The sequence below is a fragment of the Alligator sinensis genome, unplaced genomic scaffold (genome assembly GCF_000455745.1).
Source record: "Alligator sinensis unplaced genomic scaffold, ASM45574v1 scaffold796_1, whole genome shotgun sequence".
NCBI lineage: Eukaryota > Metazoa > Chordata > Crocodylia > Alligatoridae > Alligator > Alligator sinensis.
In genome coordinates this window covers 1883088-1901849 of record NW_005842141.1, presented here as the reverse complement: position 1 = coordinate 1901849, position 18762 = coordinate 1883088, and the positions used below count along the sequence as shown (strand labels likewise).

The 18762-nt window shown below is 43.2% G+C and overlaps 1 long non-coding RNA gene across 1 annotated transcript; it reads left to right on the top strand.

Moving 5' to 3' along the window:
• The first annotated feature begins 5521 nt into the window (after nt 1-5521).
• LOC102378220 lies at nt 5522-18155 on the top strand. The gene is made up of 3 exons (XR_324044.2): nt 5522-5572; nt 12397-12462; nt 18043-18155. It is a non-coding gene; the product is annotated as an uncharacterized LOC102378220 (long non-coding RNA).
• The last annotated feature ends 607 nt before the right edge of the window (nt 18156-18762 follow it).

Genomic DNA, 18762 nt, shown 5'->3' with positions numbered 1-18762 from the left:
TCACAGTCACACCAAGCTAGGCAGATAGTGGGTGTGAGAGGGAGGGAGTAAGTACGGAAATGGCTGGGGCCCGGGGTGTGGGAAAGGAGCAGGGTGCTCACATAAGAAGGGGGAGAAAAATAAGGTAGAGAGAGAAACATTTGAGAGGAAAGTGTGAATATGCTTGAAGTTTTCCTTTGTGGGCTAGCAGTATAAGCATTGGGACTGCCCCCTCACTAACTGTGCAGGGAGGAATAATCTATTTCAATGGATGTATGTAATGGAGAAGGCACTGTAGAGGACAGCAGCAGCCTAAAGAAGGCAAGGATATAGTCATCCAGCCATCACCACCATCACCCTTAGTTATAGCGGTGATCAGAAATGGGATTTTCCATGAAAAGTTTCCAAAAGAAATGAACATTTTGGAAGAAGTCACTGACTTTTTTTGAGAAACAACACTAAAAATGTTTGTTTTGGGTTTTTTGTCAGAAAAATAGAAACTGCAAACTTCTTCATGTGCAAGCCGTCTTTCTGAACAAATGATGTTTTCCAACAGGGGAAGTTTTTAAATGAAAAACCTGATAATTTATTCCAGTTTGAAACAGGGATAATACCGAAGCTTGGGTGGTTTTGTTTTTTAGGTACCATATGAACATATAGGAGACAGTTATGAACTTAAATAAACAAGAAAGGCAAAAGCCATGCCAGCATTGGAAAATGAGTAGCATTTGATTACATGTTAACATGCCTGTTGTGAATACCCATATAAATACCCATAGTGAAATCATGACTTCAGTGGAAATCATTGACTTGAGGAAGGGGGAGACAGGATTTTTTGCCTACTATAGCCAAAGGCATGATGTCCTAAGGTTAAACATGACCAGTAGTAAATAATGCTTTAAAGTATTTTCTATATTGGGTGCTACATGGTGTTTAACACATTTTAGAATATTGTTCATTTTCTCAGGGTAGACAAGACCAAAGGTTAGGGAAAATGAAGTAGTATTTCTTTCATTTCATGGATAGGCACTTAGTAGGTGCATGGTTTCCTGAAGGTCACACAGAAAAGCAGAGATTGGAATGAGAGACAGATTTCCTTAACTGATGGCCAAGGACCTAGACGTTCTCTCTTCCTGTTTGTATTTGAGGAGCACCCTCACTCCCTTTTCAGGCTTAAGGCTGTATCACTGTGTGCCCCAGGGAAATGTAAATGAAAGGTGGTTCTTACCCAAAGAATCTCAGGTAGTTTTCAAGGAGGTAAATTATGGAGTGTTTATATATATTATATTGCTACATTAATATAGTGGAAAAAACTCTATGGGATTCTTAGGAGAGTAAACCATGGAATTTGGGGTGGGGGGAAACAGTTTTATTTGGTTGCAATTTGCATGCTTTACTAGGCATTTATTTCATTATCTCCTATTTCCTGAATACAGTGTAATGTCCTCACTTTTCCTGTTACCCAAGGTCAGTTATTTGTAGTTTGCAGAACATATCTCTTGCATATCCGTTGGTAATCATGGACAATTCGCCATTCTCCACTTGTTTTAACACAATTCACATCTTTTGTATTCTCAAGTAAAAAACATCATAATTCTCATGACTTTTACAAACAGGATACAATTATATGGATGGTCCGGTGCCTACCCACCTACAGAAGAAGACTGGTAGGTGGATTTCCACCTCCATTACCCCATGACTTTTCTGATCTCTTCATGTGTTTTTTTGCATCAGGCAAAACATTCGTCCAGTAAAGTCAACAAAATTCCTCTGAAGTCAGTGAAGTCAAGTGGTGTGCCTGGGGGCTCTTCACTTGCAGGATGGAAGTGAGAGCACACTTAGTAAATTTGCAAATTATACCAAACTGGTTGGGGTAGCAGACACTTAAGAGGACAGAATTAGGATTCAAAATGACCCTGATAAGCTAGAAAAATTGTCTGAAATAAATCTGATGAAATGTAATAAGGACAAGTGCAAAGTACTGCCCTGAGAAGAAATAATCAAATGTACATGAGGAATGACTGGCTAAGCTGTGGTACTTTAGAAAGACCTGGCGACCACTGTGAATAAGAGTCAACAGTGTGCTCTTATTGCAAAAAAGAAAAGCTAATAGAATATGGAACTCTATTAAAAGGTGTAAACTGGGTGGTACCCAATGATATATTCCCCTCTCCAAATGAAGGGAATGTTAGCAGGGCAGGTGCGCTGAGGGGTGAAACTGCCTATGACACAGTTTCCCTCCTTCCCCTATAGAGCAGGGCCAGGACACATGTTAAGGCTCAACTATGTACAAATTTAATAAGATATAAAAGTTATAGGTTTAACATATTTACACATAAGATATAGGAGCTAAAACAGCTTATATACAGGTCAATGCAAACACTATATACAGGTGAGGAATCAAAAAAGGGATCAAAGTAAGAATCTCATAGAAGTCATGCAAATCTTATACTTTAATGGAATGCTACTTTACAAAATATGAGGCGCAGGGTTCACAAAATATGAGGCGCAGGGCCCAGGGGAAATAAAGAAGAAAAAACCCAATAAGCTATATTAAAACAATAGCAACACCCCACGAGAAGGAATGGCTCTGGATGAAAGGAAGGGAGTGGGGAGCCCCAGCAGCCCCAGCTGCCCCTTTAACCAACTTAAATACCCCAGCTGCTCATCACAGGGGGAAAGACCCTCCTCCCCGTGGGAATCTCTTTCCCAGGCAACTCACAACTCCTCCAAAGGCCCAGTGAGGCTGTCCTCATCTTCCAGAGCAAGGCGTATTTTCCCTCAGCAGGGGGCCTCAGATGCTTTGGGGCTCTCCCGGCCTCCAGCCTGCTCGGGGCCCTGAGCACCACTCCATGCACCATTGGCCCTACCTTGTGCCATGGGTTGGAGACCTGAGCTGACTTGTGCAGCACCAGGGTCTTGGTCCACTTCTGGACCTTCCATGCACCAGCTGTGCACCACTCACCCTGCCTTGTGCAGGGGGTTGGAGACCTGAGCTGCCTTCTGCAGCTCCCAGGGTCTTGGTCCCTCCAGGATCTTCTGTGCACTGGCTGTGCACCAATGCTCGCCTCCTTATGGTGGGGTTGGGGAACACGGCCACTTGCTACTCCTGTCCAACAATCTGTCTTATGGCTCTTCAGGTCTACTGCTCCACCCCACTGGCCAGCTCTACCATCTCTTCTTCCTCCCTCTTCTTCATCCCTTGATGCAGCCACCCATGTGCTGGACACGCTGCCCTTTTATTCCCTCCAAAAGCTCCACCCCCAGATTGCAAATGGACCAACTGGAGATGGGGGGGTTAGTCCCCTCTCAGGTCCAGCTCTTAGTTTCAGCCCTGGGTAGGGGCAGGACAAGCCTCTCCCCTGCCATCACCTGATTGGTGGGAACACCCCACCGATCACTTGGAGGCCTTAGAGCCAGCAAGCCGGGCTGCTGCCGGCAAGCCCACCACAAAGGAATGTTGTATGCAAGTCACAGAACTCCATACTGAACTTCAAGTAATATGTGGACAAATTGGAAAGAGCCCAGAGGAAAGCAACAACATTATTAGAGGGCTAAGAAATATGACTTAAGGAAAAGGGTGGAAGAATTGGGATTATTTGGTCTGGGGAAGAAAAAATTGAGTGTGCAGAGCAAGTTTTGGTAACAGTCCTTAAATAACTGAACGGTGGTTAAAAAAAGGCTGCCAGTCACCCTCTGTCCACAGGAGGACAAGACAAGGGGTAACAGTCTTAAATTGCAGTAAGGGAGATCCAGTAAATATTAGCAGAACTTTCACTCTGAGAGTGATTAAGCACTGGAAAAAAATACCTAGGGAGGTTACAGAATCTCAGTCTTTGGGAGTTTCTAAGAGCAGGTTAGACAAACACTGAGTGAGATAGTTTAGACAGGGGTGACCCTGCCTTGAGCAAGAAATTAGACTACATGGCTTTCTGAGGTCCTTTCCAGTTTCATTTTTCTATGAGTTTCATCAGAAATTAATCTGACCCTGTATAATAGGCACAAACCCAACAATCTCCATGTGAGTCCTTTCTCCTCTGATGATCCAGAAATGAAGTTTCATATTATGTAGCATTCTGTGTTGTTCTTATGTTTTTTTTATCCCCTCTTTCCTTCCTGATTTTTCAAACAAGTGTCCATAACTAAGTTGTAGGCTGTTCCATAAAGCAGCTTTGTGTTAGATCTCCCCAAGTTTGCATCTGCCAGGTGCAAACTTTATCCTCATGACTGTGATCTGTTGAACAGTTTAAGTCAAAACACAATTTGGTATCCTACTGAATTTAAATACCATGGATCTATCAGATGTAAAGTAGATTGTGATTCAAGTACAGGACTTATGGAGTTTAGACTTTTTTTCAGAGTCATCACAGCTCATGGAAGACTCATGGTTTGCCTTTTGCCATTTTCAACTTGTTTACATAGTTCTGTTGGCTGATTTTTGCTTTAAACTTGCAGATTAAGCTTAGCCACATCTACTCTGCGATGTAATTAAGACAGACCCCACGTAGTGCAACAATGAAGAACAATTGATGACACTGCTTAGGTAGGCTGTGAGCCAGGCTACCAGATTTGAACATACCCATATCCCTGATCTTTGAATTTAGCGCTCTTCAGGCCTATCACAAGGGGCACAGCAACAGCTAGTAATATAATAAGCCTGGGGGTAACAGGAAGGATACGTGTTATACTTTAGGCTAAATAACAACAGTCTGCACTCAGCTGGTAAAAAGCCTATTCCTGTGTGAATGCAAGGAGGAACCTATTAAGCTGACAAAAAGCTCTGCCTCTTGTAAACTACATTAGGGAAAGGAGAGCAGCAGAGCACAGAGATTCAGTGGAAGTCAACATTCCTCTGCTCTGCTTTTACCACTCAGAAGTGCTGTATATATTCAGTGATCCTTCCCCCAGTGCCAGTATCTTAACGAGAGAGCAGTCAATTAGTTGTGAGAGGGGAGAGAGCAGGGACTAAATCACTTAACTTCCTAAGCACCTAGAAGACATATGCATATTTTCTTCTGTAGCTGCTCCTGACACAAGGCTAGTTGACCAGCTGATCCTCCAATGTCCCGTGTACGGTTGGGTATTTAAATATTTAAAATATATAGAATGCTTTGGTAAGATGAGATTTATGAAACGGCAACTCACTTGTACTGCACTGTACTGTACTATAGTTATACAGCATGGGAAACTCCCCTTGCTGTCCTCCCAGTGTATGTGATTGTTTGAGGAGAGCACATTTTTAATGCAAGTAGTGCTGCTGGCAGAGCATTTTTGGGCTCAGGAGAAGTTCTTAAATCAGGCTCCTTCCCTATCCAATGTTCACATACTCCATTTATGACACAAACAAATCCATCAGTCCAGGACCCTAAGATACCTGGGCCTGGGATAAAATCTAGTAGTCCCCTGCAGTGGGGATTTCCAATTGTGTGGCAGGGCACTGTTGGTGCCTGCCACTTTAAGGGCTGAGACAAGCAGCCAGCAGGTGCCTGATTGCGGTGGCCATTTTAGCTCTCTGTGTGCCCATATAAACAGAGCAGTTTGCTGCTGGCAGGCCAGGTAGAAACACAGCTTGGCTTCATGCAGCATCCTGGAGGTGGGGGCAGATGCTTAAGGGGATGGTTTAGAGGCTCCTGGTCCTGGGTATGACCTAAAACTGTACCCTGCTGGGAGTGGGTGTCCTGTACTTCCAGAGGGACAGGGAGGATGTGGGGAGGGTTCAGAGGAGGGCCACTTGCATGATTAGTGTTCTCTGTGAAAGACCCTACAAGGAGAGGTTGAGAGATCTGGATCTCTTCAGCCTATATAAAAGATGGCTGAGGGGTGACCTAGTAGCTGCCTATAAATTTATCAGGGGAGGACAGCAGGGAATTGGGGATGCACTGTTTACCACAGTGCCCCAGGGAGTAACTGAGAATAATGGGTGCAAACTAGTGGAGAGCAGATTTATGTTAGACATTAGGAAGAATTTTTTTACAATAAGGGTGGCCAGAGTCTAGAATGGGCTTCCAAGATAGGTGCTATCACCTAACTTAGAGGTCTTCAAAAATAGGCTTGACAATCACCTGGCTGGGGTCATCTGACCTTGGTCCTTTTTCCTGCCAAGGGCAGGGGGTTGGACACCATTGGGTCCCTTCTGACTCTATAATCTATGAATCTACCGGTGCCCTGGGGGGGCTCCCAGTGGTGTGGGAGCCCCCAGGAAATACCAGGCTAGCTACCAACCTGGTGAAAGGTGGGTTGGGGTGCCTTAATCCCTAGACCCACAAAACTGTGAGTACAAGGGGGCCAGGCATGGCTATAGCCACCTGAGCCCCTACTGGGGAGGGAAGCCCTGTGGCCCCAGTGAGGAGGTGGAGATGAGAAGCCCCAGTAATGGACCAGCCCCAGTGAGGGGGAAACCAGAGGACTGGGAGCAGTGTGAGAGTGTATAGAGTTGCCCAGTGAGGACTGTGGGGTGGAGTTAGCCCAGAGTTTGGCACAAAGCTGGATCACGCAGAGTAGGGGAATTCATTGGAACCAAAGGAACTGCATGGTGAGGCCAGTATGTGAGTAGCGAAGCCTGATGGCCTGGAGGGGTCGCTCAAGTTGGAGCAAGGCAGTGGTGTGTGGCCTGGTAATGGGCAGTATGCCAGAGGCCCTGGTGAGAGAGGGGTGGAATAGAAGAGGCCTTCTGTGAGAGGGGAGATGATATGAGTATGCATGTGTGTGGAACCCAGCTTTGGACTTGATTTGCTTTGGTCTCAGTCCAGGAGTAATATTAACTTGGATGCCATCTGCAAAGCTTGGGCTGCAGTGTAAGGGAGGCATGGAGCTGCAGATAGCCGCCACCCCCCGGCATCAGGGCAAGAATGGGCAGCCTCCCACCTAATTAACACCATAATTATGTATCATCAAGGTGTGGCAGATGGGCAGTTGGCCCTGAAACAAGTGGATGGACCACTGACAAACTGGCCCCAAGGAAGTCCCCCTGTTACAAACTGTAAGGTTCTTGTGAGTTTGGGTAGCCAAACCAGACCAATAACATTTGAGTAGGAAATGACTCGGGGCCTCTGAGATTCATGTTTTGCCACCTCATTTTGGACCATTACAAGTAAGTTCTACTTCTCCTAAACCCAGTGTAGAATTCTCACCAAAAAAACTGGACCAACATAAGTTTGAAGCATTCAGGTCTAAGGTTAACTGAGGACCAAAAATGCTTGTTCTGTTCCCTGTTCATCTGAATGGTTTCTCTCTCTAGATCCCAGGCATCTCCAGCAGAGATGGTGGGTCTAATACAGAAAAACTCTAGCTACATTTAATTTTATTTTCAATAAAAGTATACCAGCCAAGTGCAATGGCAGGAGTGCATAAGTCCTGAATAAAAGACTGATCTTGCCCCTTTGAACTGCACATCCATGGATCTTTTGCTAGAGCCATATTGTACAAAACAGTGAGCAGCTGCTGCCCAAGTACAATTGAGAACTGAATTCTATTTAGAGAGATAATTGCTTTATAGATATGAGATATTTATATCTCATTATAGTTTTCCCTAGTAATATACAGTATGTTCTAAACAAAAATTAAAAATAAAGAGATGACAAGAATTGACCTTTGGAGAAGGTGAATGAGTTTCTTTCACTTTGGGGAGCAAGAATGCACAATACTCCAGATCAGGGGGAATGCTAATTGTATCCTGCTTTCTCATCAGAGGTAGAAACAGAACACACCTGTGCTCTTCTTTCACTTAGTAGTTTCTGAAGTATGTTTTCCTCCTGAAGTTTCTGTGTCTTGCACAAAGAAGGAAGAATACAAACTCCTGTATTTTTCCAGGCCATGTTATTAGCTCTTCGTTATGATACTAGAGGACCCAGATTTTCAAAAGGCTTTTCAGGTTTCATTGATTGGTGTTCCTTTTGAGCCACCTTAAGAGGAGGTTTATTTTTAGGCTGGCTCACCCAAAATTATGATGATGTAGGTGATGCCTATCTTTTTTATGGTTCTCCAGTAATTTCCTTCCTTTCTCATGTGCTTGACCTTTAGGGCAAACTTGGAAAGAACTATAAAACTGTCCCACATCAAATACTTATAGCAGGGAAACATCAGGTGTACCTGTGAAGATGGTATAACTATCAAATCTGAATGTCATCTCAAAGCAATTTCCTAACTACTGTCTACTACTGGGAAGCAGGATATTGGTTAAGAGACTGCAAATTCTCAGAATTCATCTCCTGCATTTTATAGTTAATGTTTTTTTTTTTTCTTTTGTACTTCACAACCCATATTACCACACTGCAAATGGATATCAGCAAGTGTGGCACTGGGGCTGATTGCCTGCTCTCTATTGTAGTTTAGTTAAGGAGTGAAGTTTTCTGAAGCAGCTGACAAGTTCTGAGGTCAGTCCACTTGCACAGTAGATTCTGTATCAAATGCAATCAAATGGCCAGGCAGTGTTGGAGCACAATCTTGCATTCTTTATGCACCCTGGTTTCCATGGACTTTTGCAAGAGCCAGGAGCAAGCAAGAACTGCAAGAGTGACTCAAATGTTTTGGGCACTCTTTAGTCCTTAGCATCATGTCTGATTAAAAATAATTCCCTTTGTTTCTTGAATGTTAGTTCCACAATGACTTCTGGCCTACCCATATCACCCTGAGCACCCACACGCTTCAGCAAACTTGAAGGGAGTGAGGGATGATCAGAGTTAAGGAATGGTGGAATGCATCTAATAAACAACTGTGGGAGGTGAAGCTCTGTTTGGGCTGGTGGCATGGGAAGGATAAGCTCCTTCCCATCCTTCAGCATGAGGCTTGGGAGAAGAGGAGAGGGGTTTGCAGATATCAGTATGATGCTCTAGCAGCAGGGGCTCCTGTACCTTCTTCAGTGTTCTTGCTCTGTGCTAAGTTGGCAGAGGGAAAAACTGTATCAAAGTGAAATGAGAGGACTGCAGACATCTCTCCTGCTATAAGCAGGATATATGTAAGGCAGGCTCTGGAAGTGAAAAGAAAGGGCAAAGAAGTGTCTCAAGGAGTAAGAATGAAAGAAAATACTTTGAAGGAGGGCCTGTGAGGGTTCACGCAGAGGATGACTATCAAAGACCAGACACAAGTGGAAGGAACTGCAGGGAAGAAATGGAGAGCCCTTGTGGGATCATACAGATGCAAAAGCACATACAAGGGGTCACCTGGAGGAGAGGAAAAGACTGGGAGAGGTCTTGTCTATTGGTGGAGGGAAAGGACCTCTAAATGCTTTGCAGCAAGAGAAAGAGAGATTGCAGGGAGATAACAGACTGCTTGAAGGGGCCAGGTTCTGTAACAAAAAAGAGCTGAGGGGTAAAAAAGAAGCCAAGATGAAGAAGGATGATGTAGAAAGTTTGAGGTTGAGAAGAGAGAGTGTTGTACGGGTAAAGAGTGTCCCTGAGAGAAGCCAACGGCATTCATGAGAGGGAAAGTATTCCTTGCTAGTGACCAGCAAAAGCCCCAAGTCATGGAATTACCAGATGTCATCCACAAGGTGAGAGATACCTCTTACACCAAATTTGGACCACAAGCGCATGAGTCCACATCATTCTCACCACTAGTTAAGCCAGAATTCCCTGTCCTATTAGACCATCCCCTCCATAAACTTTTCCAATTCACTTTAAAGCAGTTAAGGTTCTTTGCCACTACTGTTTGTTTTAGAAGAACTTTTCAAAGCTCCATTCCTCTGATAGTTGGAAATACTCTTCTAATTTCCAACTTGAATTTATCCATATCCAATTTGTAGACACTTGATCTTGTGCCAGTGATGTTTTTCAGCCCAAACAGCTCTTCCCCTTCCTTAATGTTTATAATATCCCCTCATTCAAAGTTTTTTCCTTGAGATTCCCACACATTACTTCAAGTGTGATCGTGTCCTTCCTCAATATCCATTTTGCTAAATGGAACAATCCAAACTCCTTTAATTTCCTTTTATAAGAAAATGTTTCCATTCCCTTAACCATCTCAGTGGACCTTCTTTGAACCCATTCCAGTTTAAATTAATTAAGTTCACTGAGCCAAGGGTTTCCTACTGGATGCTGAGCATCACCAGCTGTTGATGATAGAAGAGGGTAGTCAGCATCTTGCAGAATTGACCCTGCCTCTATCAAGAATTCGGGTGAGTAGATTTGCTTGACACACAAAGCAGCATGGAGAGCAGTTAACATATTAGCTGCCTGGTCATTAATTACCATCAGAACTAGTTCAGAAGCTTTATTACTGTTACAAATGATAATAGCAATATTACATAATCTTAATAACAGTAGCACATCTCTAAACGGCTGCAGCCTTCCTCCTTTGACAGCTGCAGTGGAAGATGGATCACTAGATGGTCATGAAATGAATATTTTCCCTAATCAGAATGGAGAGCTTTATTAGCCTTCTAATTACTTGTTTAGCAGTCACTTATTAGATTTTTTTTTTAGATCCATGAGTAATAAAATGAGCCTGTTTATTAAATAACATTTTAATTAGGAATCATTTTTAACATGTGCCATGTTCTTAATGTTTTCTCCTCTGCAATTACTTAGATAAATACTTGTATCTCTGATGACTCCATTGACACTATCAGCCAAGCTAGTTACGTTGTACTTGCTCAGTATATATATGACAGGTTCCAGACCTCTTCACATCCTGGCAAGGCTAAATCTTAACTTATTCTAGTAAAAGATCATTTATTTTAGTTTCCAGAATTGATTGGACTCACTTCCTTTTAAAATACTCTGAGGTCCATCATGAATCCCTGAGAGCTCAGATAAAGTCTCATATTCCTGGGGAATGAGCCATATCAACATTTTCTGAAATTTGATTTTTCAACAATATTTTTGGATTAAATTTTAAATTTTCTTAAAAAAAAAAAAGAAACATTGACAGAGTCATCTTGAAATTGAGAAGCTAGTTATGATCTTTTGCTTGAGATGAGAAAAAAAGTTGGATTTTCATATTTTAACCTCAAAATAGAGGAAATTATATCAAATTTCCATGACCTTTTTTTCACTTTCCAGCCAGCTCTAAATGTGAGACTTGCCTATGATGACTTACATGATCTGAATGTTATGTTTCCACTCATTACCTCTTTAGAGAGGTGAGTTCTGGCAATAGCACGAGCCCTGTAAAATCTTTACTCTGTGGTACAGATAGTCAGCTATATATATATATATATATAATGATATAGCATATACGAATAACGATATAGCTCACCTGACTTACTATACCTGCTAGGACTCTGGCTCCACGAGTCCACATGTTTTCATTGTGCCTGACTTTTATCACATACTCTGCCTCCCTCATGCTTCCTGGTTGTGCAAAAAGACCAGATGGAAGCTAATCTTACTGGTAGCAATGTAAATTGTCTTGTAGGTTGCAGCAAGTCAATCTTCCATTATAAGCGGAGGCCAATACTGCAATTCTTTACTATCCTTTCTAAGAGTTTAAGTCAGAGACTCCAAATCCATTTCTGGCCTCCATTCATTGTTCAGTACAATTCTATCTGTGATCATTTGTGCTTCTGATTCATCCACAGAATGGTAATTTGGGACATTTGGCTGCTTGAGCTTCCATTTTTTCCATAAATGTTCTTCTCTGTATATGTAAGTGGCCTCCTTCAAGATACAAGGGATGGAAGGGTCCAGTGGGAGGACCAGTATATGTTTTAAACCCCACTTAAGAACTGGGTTAAGGGCTCAGCAAGTAGTTTGTAAAGTGAAGTGGAAGGGTCTGTGTGGGCACTGGGCTTTAAAGCATGAGTCTAGCTCTTCAAAAGTGGGAAGGGGAGAGCACATGTCTGGATCTATTGCTGCCATAGAAATTATTTTTATGAAAGATAGTTTGAAAGGACAGATGTTGCAGGGGCTGGCCTGGGCTTGGCTCTAATACTGGTAGCGTTGGCAAGGACTGGGAATGCTCTAGGGAAAGCCAGCCCAGCTCACAGCTTGTCTTGAGTTTCACATGCTGATCATTTCAAAGTGCCACAACCACTCCTTTTGGAGGGAGAAAGGCTATGAGAGGGGGGGAGTGAGAGTCAGCGGGGGCTATTGAGATATCTCAAAGGCCCCTTTCAAAAATAGGAAAACCTGTTGTTCAGTTAACCAGTTTATGATATTTAGAAGTTGTCTGACAGATCTTCTGTTGAAGATTGGCTCCATAGACATTCCTGTACATATACTGATTCTTACCACAGGGCATGCTCGTCCTTGACAGCTACGGGGTACATGCTTAGACAACCAAAGGAAGGCTGACAAAGGGTGTCTCCTGTTACCCAGATCCTGATTTCTGTCACATAGCTGATCCCTAATTTCTGTTACTTGCTTTCAGCATCCATTGCCGATTCTTGAGGCTAAATTAAATTCTTATGTAACTTGATTATTTTGAGGGTTTGAGTCCACCTCACCAAAATCTATGAAAGTTTAACATTGTCTTTAACAGGAACAAGACCAAATCCTTAATATAATTGCTCCAGGGCTGAATTTAGCCACCAGCTACTGAAGAGAGGTAAGTGAATATCATTGAATTCTACCAGGAAATATTCCAGCAGGGAAGTAGGACTATATAAGGAAACAGTAATCTTTTAGAGGAAGTGAAGGAGAGTCTTCCTGGAAATCTAATTTTAAATTCAGAGTAGTGCATATGTGGGGCATGAGAAGCAAGCATGAGACTGTTCTAAAAGGGGACCCTGATTCTGCTCTTAGTATAAGGTACAAACAAGTTGTTGTTCCATCTATGACAATCCACTGACATTGGTATAAAAAAGATTGGACTGAATTTTGATTTCACTCACATGAGCACAAATATTTGGGCACAATTTTATACAGTTGGGCACAGCTGCACAGTCCTTCTGAACAAAACCCTAGTTATTTACTCACACTGGTGGTAGCATTGTACACTCCCTTTGGGCAGATATGAACGATGGGGGAAAGTGCTTTAGGCTGTGATCTCCTGAGGCAGAAACTGACATTTACTAAAGGTTTATGATTTTTCTATGATTCCATGATTATATAGCATCTAGCACATCTGTGTCCCAGCCCAGCCTCCAGATGCTACCCCAGAGGGTATAATGTAAAATTCTGGTACCTGCAATAATGGTTCTGTAGATGGAAGAAGGAATTTTTAGCTATATTCTGGCCCTTGGGGGTGAAGACTCTAAGGAAGTCTATACTGAACAGCTGAATTTGTCTTAGATAACCTCCCTAAAGTTGGTACAGACTCCCACCCAAACTACCATTCTCTTAGCATACTGCTCAGCAATGTGCCCCAATTATTTCTGTGGAGTTGCTCCCTATTAACACCTCCTGAAACACTTTAGAATCACATACATGGTTAGTTAGACAGATTTTTGGCACAATACAATCTCTAAACCTGATTCAAGGTTTTTTTATTTTGATAGATTAAGACATTAAATTACAGATCAGATCAGAAACCAGATCTTGGCTCCTGCTCTGGCCTCTCTCTGTGTGCTTCCTCTGATACAAAGGCACACAAAACTGACAGCTGGGATTTCCCTAAGATTTCCCCAACCTGCATGGGTATTTTGGGCTATTCCCACCCTCTAGAAACAGGGTCATTAGCAAAGCACAGTACTGATGATCACTGAGACTGTTACCAGCTGATGTCAGTTGGATCACTCCGAGGCTGCTCTAATTTCCTTGATGGGATAGACTAGCATGGGAGTGGGGGAGCACAAAGGGACATAAAGCCCCCCTCCCCCCCCTTCCCCCCGGCACCACCATTTTTAAGTGTCCCCGTCGCCATTTTTAAGTGCAGGACACTGATGCCCTTGTATCAGAGATCCTGGAGGCTGCTGGAGTGTGGTAATTACTACACTCCAGCAGACTCAGTTAACTGAGTCTGTTCCTCTAATGCACTGTAAGCATCAGAGCAGCCTTGCTGCTTATGTATAGGTGGCCAAAGGTAGTTTTCAAGGCCTAGAGTCAAAGGGTTTGTTTGTACTTTGTTCCCACCTCTCCCTGCCTCTCAGCCATGTCAGACTTGGAAATGAAGTGGTAACGCCACTTTTAGGGAAGTGCCAAGGACATGGTATTGACATACCTGGAAAGATTTAACCCTAGATCCAAGACAGGAAGTATGCAGACTTCAGGTGCGTAAATCCAAAATTACAATCCCAAAAGCCACCTATTCAGCAGTCACCCAACTGGGAATCCCTAAAATTCATTATGTGCCTCCTCGTTGGGCCTGGACATGCCCCCAATACCTCCAATCACAGTACTGAGTGCACCCAGCCCTTTCTGGACATGAGCAGTGAGGTGCCTAGGTCATGTCTACACCCAGGATGATCCAGAAGCTGGGTGGAGAGATGCTGAGTTCCTGAATGAGTCATATTGTGGAGCATGCTTACCCCACAAAGACAGGATTGGGTCCCTCAGAAAACAGTTATAGTCACTTCATTTTAAATTGGGCCTACAAGTGGTGGTGATGACACCGCCCATCACTTACGCAATACCCTTGCATGCTTGCCTAGAAAAGGGGAGACATAGGTTGTGGATCTTTCTCAGCCTCGGAGGTTTCAAACCCATACCCCCACAGGAAGTCCCTTCCACTTATATGTTCCCACCTCCCAAAAAAAACAATCTTAACCAAAAGGCCTCTGAGCTCTTCTGCAGACAAGGCAATCCCCCCTTCTCCTCCTGTTGAAGCTGGGTCACTGTGCAGAAAAGAATATAAGGTTCACAGTGCCCGCAAGAGGTGTAAGGAGTATGGCTGTGCAACCTAGCAGTTATGATACTGATCCAGGGGGCCTGAGGGCTCTGATTCTGGATAGCTGTTGTAACCACTAGGGAGAAATGTTACAATCTATGCATTCTCCTTTGTCTGAGGAAGGGCGAGTGAGCCTGAAAGCTTGCAAATAAAGTAATTGTTTTGCAACTATTTAGTTAGCCTAATAAAATATATCACCTCCGCTAAGAGTTCTGCATATTTTTTGCTGGTAGACCAACATGACTAAAACCTGTACCCCCTAAACACTAGGCTATACACTATACAAAAAACGGGAATCCATCAACAGACAGAGCTACCTAGATGTGATCCTGAGTCAAGTGACTAAGCTTCCAAGTGGGGCAGGAGTCTGGATTCACCCTGCAGCTTAGCATTTAAGTTGGGTTGGATGAATGGACTGTAAGGTGTATAGAAAACTGGCTGGACCATTGGGCTTAGAGGGTAGTAATGGCTCGATATTTAGCTGGCAGCCAGAATCAAGTGGAGTGTCCCAGGGGTTGGTCTTGGGGTTGGTTTTGTTCAATATCTTCATCAATGATCTGGAAGATAGGATAGAGTGCACTCAGCAAGTTTGCAGATGACACCAAGCTCGGGGGAGTAGTAGATAATCTGGAGGGTAGGGCTAGGATTCAGAGAGACCTCAACAAATTGGAGGATTGGACCAAAAGAAATCTCATGAGGTTCAATAAGGAGAAATTCAAAGTCCTGCACTTAGGATGAAACAATCCCATGCACTGACAGACTGGGGACTGACTGGCTAAGCAGCAGCTGTGCAGAAAAGGACCTGGGGGTTACAGTGACCAATAAGATGAGTATGAGCCACAAGCGTGCCCTTGTACTGAAGAAGGCTAATGGCATACAGGGCTGCATTAATACGAGCGTTGCCAACAGATCAAGGAAAGCGATTCTTCCCCTCTATTCAGCACTGGTGAAGCCACATCTGGAGGCTGTGTCCAGTTTTGGCCCCCCCATGACAGAAATGATGTGAACAAATTGGAGGGAGTCCAAAGGAAGGCAGTGAAAATAGTTAGGGGTCTGGGGCTCATGACTAATGAGGAGAGGCTGAGGGAACTAGGCTTATTTAGTCTGGAGAAGGGAAGACTGACAGAAGATTTAATAGCAGATTTCAACTACTATTCCAAGGAGGATGGAGCTAGCCTGTTTTCAGTGGTGGCAGATGGCAGAAGAAAGAGCAATGGTCTCAAGTTGGAGTAAGGAAAGTTTAGGTTAGATACGAGGAAACATTTTGTCACTAGGAGGTAGTAAAACACTGGAACAGGTTACCCAAACAGGCTGTGGAATCTCCATCCTTGGAGGTTTTTAGGACCCAGCTAGACAAAGCCTTGGCTGGGATGATGTAGTTGGGGATGGGCCTGGGAGATGGACTAGATGACCTCCTGAGGTCCCTTCCAGCCATAATTTTCTATGATTCTGTGATTTCAGCACCATTTCTCATAGAGGTAAGCACATAACTCTCAGCTGGAGGGAGATGTTTGCTTCTGCTTGGGATTTACAGCCCTGACCCTTCTCCTAGTCAGGTCACAAAGCCTGCCATGTCTGATCAAACACAGGAGGAGGAGGCCATACTACTCCTTCAGCCTGAATAGCTCAGTAGTCAAAGCACTTGCCCAGGATGTGGAACACTGAAGATGGGCTTTTCTCTGTGGCCATAGAGGACAGGATTAGGAGTAATGGCCTCAAACTGGAGCAGAGGAAAAGTAGGTTGGAGATGGAAAAGAACCTTCTGACTATGAGGAGGGGTAAGCATTGGAACAGGCTACCTAGAGAAATTGTAGAATCTTTTATCCCTGGAAAGACAAACAGCAGTTGGGATGGTTTCGTCAGGGATGACCCTGCCTTGAGCAGGGAGCCGGATTATATGACCTCACGAGGTGGCACTAGCCCTGCTTTTCTATGATTCAGTTTTTTCTCTGCATAAAAAGAGCTAAATCCACATCTCTTGTAATAGCAGTCTATCACTCAGGCTGCAGTGCATTTTGGGCAGGTACACACTGTTTCTTCTACTGAAGCTCTTCCACTTCCCCTTCCAGGCCCCTCAACCCCACTCAAATGACCTATAATCTGTTAGTCAGATCATTTACCTGTTAGGCCAGTGCACACTATTTCCTAAACCACAGAAGCTGGATGGCCCTTCTTCTTGCCACCTAGTAGAATTCACATGGGAAAAGGTATGCACACCATCAAGAATGCCTACTGAACAGGGTCTCACAAGCAAGGGAGGGGAGGGATTGTGACCTTGATGACCTGCGTTTCTAGCTGCTAAACTGTTGAAGCGTTGCAGCTGGATGCAAATAGAACCATTTGTTTAAGTAGATGAGGCACTTGTTTGTTGGTGGAAACTTAGGCATGTTAAGGGGAAGCTGAGAGGGGGATCTGAGGATCTAAACTGTTAACTTAGGCATTAGAAGAGCATTTAGATGGCAGTTAGATGCCAAAGTCCTTCTGAGCACATAGCACTAACTCTCTTGACAGTTGGACCTGAGGTTTTTTTGGACCCTGCTTAATATCTGAACTACTTCTTCCTCTCTGAAAGAAGCCTTCTGATCTTGAGATTGTCTTATCAGGACAACCTCAAGAGTCTACAGAGTGTTTGGAAACATTCTTCAGACCAGATAAGTTTCCTTCTTAAAAAAAAAAAATGAGGAACATTGGTGCTCTAAGGATTAATAAAAGCTTTCAACCTGATCAGCTTTACAGGCTGCTCCCATTTCTAGCTTTTCTGGTATCAAGGACAGAAGCAAACAATGCTTGTCAAACTTGACTCTTGTGAAAAGACACTAGCTCTTGCTCTGGTGGTGCCCCTCAGTTTCCATTGCAATGGCTTGTCCTATTTTAAATTTGTAATGAAAAAAAAATTCTAAAGCTGGTAATCACGCGCCTTCCTTGTATAAAAACACATCTTGTTTTTATCATCAGTAACCTGTACTACACAAGAGCTCTGACACATACATTTCAGGATAGATTAGGAATTGCCTGCTGCATTTACATAACATTAAAATCACTGTCTAGGTACACAAAATAAAATGAATACCTTCCTGATTCTCTAGCATGGGCTTGCATAAAAACGATTTTACTTTGCTTTCATTATTTTTTGTAATGCAACGGTTCCTTTTTTATTTCCTTCTTTATTTAGTGGGTTGGAAGGGAAAGATTTGATAGCTGAATGAGGGGACACCCAAGCAATCCATTTTTCTAGCAGTCTTTGGGTAGCAGTTTTGCAGCACTAAAGGCGGGGGTGCATGTGTGGAAAAAGGAGTTATGAAAAAATGTGAGGACTGTGTAACAGCCCAGCCCTATCTGACTCCCCATCATTCCTTGCAGCTGCAGGAAGCCACCCGCCCGTCTTTCCAAACCACAGGCTCATGTGGGTTATGATATGATTTCCTCTGTCTTATGTTTTTCGAAAAAAAGAAAGAAACCCAGAAGTGTCTACACGCCCGGTTAATCAAGGCAATGATGCTGGCCTCTCATCCTCCCTTGAAGTGATTCTTGCAACACTGGGAAAAGCAGTTGGAGGATGTTTGTGACAAGCGGCAGAGTCTCAATCTACATCTAAATAATCTATTTCAATTGTTGTCTCCTTTGCAGTAGAATAAAAATATTTTATATTGGGTTCCCTAATTTCCTTTCACTTTGTTATTTTTCAGGTCCATCCCTGAGTTTCCTTTTTTTTTTCTTTTTGAAATCATCACTGCTGGCCAAGACTTTTATGCTGATATCACTATAGTTGAATTCATTTTAAATAATAGAAACTTCACGATGAGTAGTTAGACTGTACTCATAATTTTGGAAGTGTAGCCATCTTCAGATTTCTAGTGCTTTAAGGTACAAGACAGCATATTCCTTAAGCAGTCTTTTTCCATATTCAGGCTTTCTGCATGATCTTTTAGCTGGAACATACTCACATACTTGTTGAAGGGGCTATTTGAAACAGAAAGTTAATTCATACTGGTTTAACTGGGGAGGCTGGTAACCTGGATTCCTAATGAGCCATAGGTAAAATAGTGGCAATATTGAAATAAATGACAACATTCCCATTGA